Source organism: Arachis ipaensis, chromosome B05 (genome assembly GCF_000816755.2).
Source record: "Arachis ipaensis cultivar K30076 chromosome B05, Araip1.1, whole genome shotgun sequence".
Taxonomy (NCBI): domain Eukaryota; kingdom Viridiplantae; phylum Streptophyta; class Magnoliopsida; order Fabales; family Fabaceae; genus Arachis; species Arachis ipaensis.
Window position 1 is genome coordinate 139,884,809 of NC_029789.2, and position 8,732 is coordinate 139,893,540.

The 8,732-nt window shown below is 38.9% G+C and overlaps 1 long non-coding RNA gene across 1 annotated transcript; it reads right to left on the minus strand.

The window, feature by feature from the left end:
- On the minus strand, positions 1,084 to 7,265 carry LOC110263056. The gene is made up of 2 exons (XR_002348052.1): positions 6,942 to 7,265; positions 1,084 to 1,280 (listed from the first exon to the last, which is right to left on the minus strand). It is a non-coding gene; the product is annotated as an uncharacterized LOC110263056 (long non-coding RNA).

Sequence of the window (8,732 nt, forward strand, 5' to 3'; positions counted from 1 at the left end):
TTTTTAAAAATATTTCATCCATAAAAATTAGTTATAAAATATTTTTAATTAATTTTATACTTTTATTTTATTTGGTTGTCATTGAAGTTGAGAGTTAGTATAAGAAAAACTTGACACTAATTATATGATAAACAAAATATTTGATATTAGCTTGTTAAGTATTTACACAATTATTCCAATTAACTTGTGTGCTGTATTTACATGATGCCAGTAACAAAATTTTGTTTTATTAATATTATTGCCTCTTTTTTATGAACGAGAATAAGTGACTTTTATAATAACACTTTTATTATTCTTATTTATCGTGAAAATCATATTTACCAAATTTTAAAAATATATATATATTGCAGAGGTTTATAACCCGCATAATTTTCACAATTAAATTAAAAAAACGTTGGTCTTACAAAGCTGCTCAATTGCTTCTACATCCAAACACACAAAAATAAAGCAACACAAGAGTAAATTGATAACAAATCAAGAATTCAAGACAATGATATCTCCGAAACAAAATGCCAGAAGTAAAATGTGTATTTTGTCATTTTAATAATGGTCTTCCCTGACGGATAGGCAACTGAGATTGAATGCAAAAAGTGGAGAGCTAAGGAGATATTTCATACTGATATTGATCCGCCAAAGAAAAGGAGAAGATGGAAAATGTCAAATTAGTCTTAGAATGAAATTAAGTATATATAAAGAAAAGATTTTTTTTAACAAAGAAAGCTCAACACACTAAAGTGGAACGACCATAAAAGGAGAAGTTTGTTTACCTTTGTTTCTAAATTGCACAAAGGAGTGTGTAATGCTCACTGAACACTGTTGCAAAACAAAAAAAAAAGTTCATTCAAGCTCTGAGAAATTATAAATATGGTTACAAATATATGTAAAAATATCGAATTACAGATTGATACGGAAACACATTAACTGTGACTAGCTAGGAGTATAAATGAAACAAACACAAGAAAACAAAATCTTAATTTAGATAAAATTGTATTGGTCTTTCATCCCTGCGTCAATGCTTGGTTATGGAACCAACAATCAAGAGGACTCTACTTCCTTCCAAAGCCATAACACAAACACAATGTCATACAAATTTTAAATGTGTCATATCAAACGGTTAAAATATAGATGTATGAACTATATGCAAAAATGATTTGATGATGACATGTTTCATATAATGTTAGAGCAATAAACTACTTCCTCTTGGATGTTTTGGATGTTGGAACAATTAATCCTCTCTTCTCTAAACTTTTATATCGATCCTTTATAAGGGTACAACAACCCTACATATAGGGGTGTGCATGGTTCAGTTTTTCTATAAACTGAACTGAAACTGCACTAAACCATTTTAAATGGTTTAGAAACTGAACCAAACTGCTTTGTCACATATAAAACTGGTTCTAAACCAGTTTATAATACAGTGCACCAGTTTAAACCAGTTCATAAAAATAAAACTGGTTTTAATTAAAAAAATCAGTTTAAACTGGTTTATAGGCTAAAACTAGTTTTCACACTCTCCATCTTTCTTTCTCTCTCTCTCCCCTCTCTCTCCCCCCCCTCTCTCTCTCTCTCTCTCTCTCTCTCCCCTCTCACTCTCTCTCCTCTCTTTCTCTCTCTCCCTTTCTCTCTCTCCCTCCCTCCTCCTTCTCTCTCTCCCTCTCTCTCCATCTCTCCCTCTCTCTTTCTCTCTCCCTTTTCTCCCTCTCTCCTTCTCTCTCTCTCTCTCTCTCTCTCTCCCTCCACTCTCTTCCTCTTCTCTCTAACTCCCCTTCTTTCTCCCCCTCCCTTTCTTTGTCTTCCCCTCTCTCTCTCTCCACCTTTTCTTTTCTCTCTCTTCCCCTCTCTCTCCCTATCTCTATCTCTCTCTCCCTCCTCTCTCTCTCTCTCTTTCTCTCTCCCCTGCCCCTCTTTCTTCTCCTTCCCTTTCTTTCTCTCTCCTTTTCTCCCTCTCTATCCCTTTCTCTCATTTCTCTCTCTCCCCTATCCCTCTCTCTCTGTCTCTCACTCCCCCTCTCCCTCCCCTATCACCTCCACATTGCCATCTTCAACTCTGTATCACCCCACTATTTTCTGAAGTTCTGTCATAAGTGCATAGCACAGTATCTATGATGAGCTCCTGGGTTTACTTCACGCATAGCAGGGATGAGGCCCTAGTGGGGAAAAGTAAAGCAACAAAAATGTTATCCCCAATGAAATTCCATTCATGGTATGACAGCAGTAGCAGTTTGAGAGATAATGTAAACCAGTAATTATAAAGTCATACATGAACAATAAGAATTGATACCATTACCTTCTGCATGTCTGACATAAAGTTGATTCCATTGATTGCTGCGTCTCCTAAGTCTTCTTGGAGAAGTTCGAGAAACCACTTCCAACTATCCTTGCATTCGCACTCCACCACAGCATAGGCTATAGGGTATATATGGTTGTTGGCATCGTGACCGATCGCAGTCAACAATTGCCCAGGGTAGTATCCCTTTAGAAAGGTACCATCTAACCCGATAAAAGGCCTGCAGCCATCGGTAAAGCCCTTCTTATAACCTTGCAAGCATATGTAAATCCGTTTGAATTTATACCCAGTCCCTTCGATATAATCAGTGCTAATCCTCACGGTTGAGCCAGGGTTGGTCTTTATTATTTCATTAGCATAATCCCGAAGAAGTGCATACTGAGCTATCTCCAATCCTTCTATTAGTTCTTTCGCCTTCACCATTGCACGGTATATCTTCCTCTCATTCACAATCACATCAAACTCCTTCTTGAAAAAATCCTGTGCCTGCCTTTGACTCATGTCTGGATGGTCACTGATCTTGTCCTCAAGCTCTTCTACAACCCATTTACCATCCGCAGATTTGTTCTTATTAACTCTGCTGCAGGTATGTTCGTTGACAAAGGTCTTCACCTGGAAGCTTAATGGAAATGACCGTTTTGCACAATATATCTGCCATGGGCAATCCTCCTCATAACATATGGCTTTGCACCTAGTTGAATAAACTCTAGGAAAGAATATGCTGCACCCTAGGTTGATGTTGAACTTCCTAACTGCCTTCTTGAAATGCTCTAGATTCTCAAATTCCATCCCAACCTTCAGCCTTACGTCCCTCACTGGAGCATCGGGATTAGCTTGAGGAAATGCTGCTTGCTGACTGTCTTCATCATCACTTGCAACAGAATCCAGCTCTTCAGACTCATAACAATGCATCCCTGCACTTGGCTCAGCTATATCTTCACCCTCCACAGGTATAAAGATTGAAGGATGCTTGTTTGGATCCTGGTTAGGTATGAAGGTTTGTCCTGATGGAGGAGGCCTAACTGTTGATCGTCTCTTCCGCTTCTTTGGACTACCAGCACCCACATCTGGGTTTGTAGACGGTTCAGGCTGTGAACTGCTAGGTTGAGAACCTTCGCAAGGTGTTTCATTCTCAGGTTGAAAGCTCTGCTCCTGAGACTCTGGTTTGTTGCAAGGTTGTGGAATATATTGTGTGAAAACCTCATTAGAATCTGCAGGCCCTTTATCAACTGTGGGTGCCACTGACTCCGCAGAAACTGGATTTGGGTGCCCTGTTTCTTCACTTCCAACTGACACATGTGGTTGTTGAGTCTCTGAAGGAGTCTTCTCCAATGGCTCATGTGGAGGCAAATTGGATTCGGTGGGTGCATCTGGGGTCTGAATGATCCTTGGTGGCTCTTCAAAGGTTACCTTTGGTGAGTGTGTGGGGAGAGTTGGTTCCTCACTGCCTACTTTTGGTTGTTGTGTGTTTGTTGTGGTAGGATGAACATCTTTGTCCACCACATCATCCTTTGTTTGGGTATCCGGTCCAGGCATTCCTCTGGTTTGATCCTTAATCTTCACCACTCTCTTGTGCTTCTTCTTTGGGGTTGGGGGTCTCCTAACACACACTTTGGTTCTGTGCTTGACTTGGGTTTTCGTAACATTTAAATTCTCACGCTCCAGTTCAGGTTCATTAGTTTCTTCTGCAAACTCAGGGAGGTTAACTGGATGCTCAGTGAACACCTCAATTCTCCTCCCATTAGCAATCGCTGCTTCATACATAGCCACCACATCCATGTCACGTCTAAGCAACCTCAACCCACCATCCAACTCCATCCCAGGTTGAAGCCAGTAAAGCTCGCACACATCAGTGTACCCTATATCCTTGACTAAGTCATTCACGAAGAACCTATTTAGGGTATCGACATTCACTCGTTCAATCTCTGTTTTCTCACCCCCAACGTAAGCCAGTCTGCCATCATCACCCTTTTCAAATTTTTCTCTGTGACTAATGACTAACGTAATGTGGACAGTTGCCATCTGCAAACAGACAAACCCTATTAACAACCAAATCATAGCAACTACAAGCACACCCTAATGAAAACCCAGTTTCCACAACCATGCATCGAAAACAAGAAAACCATGACATAGAGATCAACGGTTACTACTTACCTATGGATGACACCACGCAATTCCACCCGCTGAAACGAGCCACACCAACAAGCACCCTCTCTTCAATACGGAGATTATCGTTGGCCTGGGAGGTTTTCTATGAGTGGTGAAGATGAACAGTTTCTTCCTAGGTCTCTACCCTTTGTTCTCTGAAACGCGCGAAGATGGAAAACCTTTGCTAACTGTTCATTTCTAATTTCCTTTTTTTTCAAAAAAAAATTCAAAATTCAAATATTTTTTTAACTAATTGTAATTATAATATCCACGTGTGCAGCCCCCCAAGCCATGTCACGCCGTGAAATGCCACGTAGGGAGTGTTACTGATGGAGTCAACGCCGGAATATGGATTGGTTATTTTCGTCCCACGGAACTCATGATTGATGGATACATTTGGTAGTTTCTGTCTCTTGTGGGTAGATTTGTCAGCGTTTTCAACTTCCATGGGTACAAATGGTAGTTTACTCTAAAATTAATTTTACATTTTCTCTCTCTCCTTTTCTCTCTCACTCTCTCTCCCCTCCCCCCTCTCTCTCTCCCCCTCTCCCTCTCTCCCTCTCTCTCCTTCTGTTCTACCTCTTTTTCTCTCTTTCTCTCTCTTCTTCTCTCCCTCTTTCCCCCTCATTCTCCCTTTCTCTCTCTCCTTCCCCTCTCACTCTTCCTCTTCTCTCTCTCCCCCCCCTCTTTCTCCCCTTCCCCTCTCTTTGTCTTCCTCTCTCTCTCTCTCCCCCTTTTCCTTTTCTCTCTCCCCTCTCTTTTTATCTTTCTCTCTCTTCCCCTCCTCTCTCTCTCTCCCCTGCCCCTCTGATACGGAAATAATAGATAAACATAAAGACAAGAATTCAAACTGAATAAAAAGATACATTAAAATTGAAATAGAAACAAAAATGATAGATTGAAATTGAGTACAAAGAGAATCACTCTACTTCTACCCAATTTCTTGACGCAACAAGAAAGGGACTCCTCAACCTAACTTGTCAACGCCATAGTTTGGAAATTGAATCGAAGGGACTCCTCAACCTTCTATTCAATTCCCCGATGTAACAAGAGAGGGACTCCTCAACCTCAATTGTCCACACCATGGTTTCATCACGAAACCAAAAAAAGGTTTAAAACCTCTAAATCATTCTATACTACGATTACAATAGCTAAGGAGGTATTTATAACCTCTTATTAGGTTAAAACAAAGAAAACCCTAAAGCCTATAAACATAAGGCCCAATCTAGTAATTAAATAAACAAAATCAAAATACATTAAATAAAATATTCTAAAAATGTAAACTAAAATATCTTCTAAATAACTCTTGAACTCTTCATATCACGAACATTTGAAGCACGTATCACCCTCTTTCTTCCCCTCCCCTTTCTTTCTCTCTCCCTTTTCTCCCTCTATTCCTTTCTCTCATTCTCTCTCCCTCATCACTCTTCCTCTCTATCTCTCTCTCCATCTCACTCCTTCCCTCTTCCCCTCTCTCTCTCTCTCTCTCCCTCTCTCTTTCTCTCTCACTTTCTCTCCTTCCCTCTACCCCTCCTCTTTCTCTCTCTCTCTCTCTCCCTCTTTGTTTCTCTCTCACTCTCTCTCCCTCTCTCTTTCTCTCTGTCTCTCTCATTTTCTCTCTCTCCCTCTCATTTTCTCTCCCTCTCCCCCTCTTTCTCCCCCTCCCTTCTCTCTCTTTATCTCTCTCTCCTCCTCCTCCTCTTCTCTCTCATTTTTCTATCTCTCCTTCTCCTTTATTTTTTCCTCTTTTCTTTCTCCCTCATTCGATCTCTTATTTTGGAGAAAAGAGGGGGAGAGAGAGAGAGAGAAGAGGGATATATAGTGAGAGAAGATTGAGAGAGAAAGAGAAAGAGAAAGAAGAGAAAGGAAGGGAAGAAAGAAGAGAAAGAGAGAGAGGAGGGCAAAGAAAGAGAGAGAAGATGAGAGAGAAAGAAGGGAAGGGGGAGAGAGAGAGAAATAGGAGAGAGAAAGAGAGAAAAGGGAAAAAGGAGAGGAGAAGGGAGGGAGAGAGAGAGAGAAATAAAAGGGGAGAGAGAGAGAAGGGGGAAGGGAGGGGGAGCGAGGGAGAGGGGAGAAAAAAGAAAGAGAGGGAGAGAGCGAGAGGAAATGGAGAGAGAGAGGAGGGGAAGAAAGAGGAGAAGGAGAGAGAGAGAGAAGAGAGAGAGAAGGAGGGAGACAAAGAGGAGGGGGAGAGAGAAGGAAGAAAGAGGAAAGAGAGAGAAGGGAGAAAGGAGGGAGAAAGAGGAGAGAGAGAGGAAGGGGAGAGAGAAAGTGAAGGGAGAGAGAGAGAGATAGTATTTAAAACTAATTTTAGAGTTTAAATAAAACCAGTTTTAATTTGGTTTAAAACTAAACTGAACCATAAAAACTGATTTTTGATAAACTGGTTTTCATAAAAACTATGGTTTCAGTTCAGTTTTTTATTTAAAAAAACTGGTTTATTTAAAACAGTTTCAGTTCAGTTTCAATTCAGTTCAGTGAAACCAGTCTTTTTGCACACCCCTACCTACATATATGTCATGGAAATTGAAAAGTTATTTGGATGTTTTAAAAACTCAGAAAACAGATAACAAAAAGTAAGCAAGAGAATTTTTACAAGCTTACCTTAAGCTTCTGGATGGATCTATTTATTTCGTCGATTAGGAGAACTTGAAGGGGAGCAGGCTCAAACTTATTAATGAATTGTGATAAATATACACTCACAAAGAATTGTGTGTATGGAATAATATGTGTTAGGTCAAAACCACTGAAGTACTCTTAGCATGTTCTCTCATTCGAATAACTAAGATTTTGATGGCAAATTAAGATAAATAGAAAAGCCTACTTACTTGTGCTTCCTAAGCGTGGTGGTTGTGCCTTTAACCTATCTTAGCATGTTCTTCTGCTTTTCCTCATCTTCTTGCTTGATTTCCTCCATAATTTCAGGTATGTTGTAACCAGAAGAATCAACACAGCTCAAATATCACGCTTTGTCGTGTTTGGAAACATAGAAAAAGATCAATTCATACTACCTGTCAATTTCTTTCGACAAGTCCTCCAACTTCTTCGCTTCTGCTTCTTTTTTCTATTGTTCTTTGTGCCTGAGCCTCTTGTTCAACTCAACTCTAGTGACCCTCTTTGTTTTGATACGCCTGTTGGATGAATATTCAAACAATACAAATATATCAGATTTTTAGTTGGGATGTATGGAACCTATTTACAATCACAAGCATAATATGAGTCAACATAAAAAATAATAATAAATAAAAAAGAAATAAAATGACCATAAAATATCTTACAAGATATAATGATATTTTAGCCACTTTATCTGATTTTGTCATCTTAGTGATGAAGTTGTGTGAATTGCTAAGTTCAGAGGATATTGGAAATTGAATTTTGAGGGTTCATACATTTTCATAAATCATAATCCTTTAGAAGCTCTTCAACCTAACACAAAATTTTAAAAGGGTCAAAGACAAATTCACTCGCAATATATACTGATTATAAAAATCAATCAAGTCCTGATGCACCAAATACATCGGACATCTAATCATCTAACCAAGATTGTATACTTTTTGGAACTCGCCTTGACTTGGGTTTTAGAGTAGAAAGAAACATTAGAATTTGGTTTATGTTTCAAATTGCCACTAAAGGCATAATTCACATGGGGAGGCTATGGTCCTCTCAAGCATTTGCCAATGTTAGCACACCAACAACATCAACACCAATATATTCTGTTTTGTTAGCCTCAAACCACTTCAAATTAAACATTAAAAACATGAGTAGGCTTAATAGTCTCAATATCAACCAAGATTCATGACCTATCTTCTAAGCTCCCATTTCCAAACTCAAAGGGTATTATTACTTCATTCTGACAAATTTACAGAAATATTTGTAAAAATTATTCTCACACTGCAATTTACAACTTGGCTTAGATATTGAATGGAATATACTAAAAAGATTTTCTATTGAGCTTTCTCTTCTTCTTCGATAAAGCAAAACAATCAATTTAATTAGTAGAAATACCTAAGAGCAGAACCAGAACTAGGATTTAGAGTGAGCAAAAAATCAGAACAAAAAAACCATGAAGAGAAAACCAGAAGTGAAGGTGCAAAGTAGAAGGAAGAAGGCACGAGCAGCGAATAGATCTGAGACAAAAGAGCCCTTTTGTTATGAGTGAGGGGCCCTTCGGAGGGAGCAGAGGAGCTAGCAGAGCGTAGAAACTTTGGGAAATAATATCAATGAGTACTTATTACTTAAAAAGGTTAGTGAAAGAAATTAAAACAAAGAATATATTTAAACAATTAATACTCAAAGA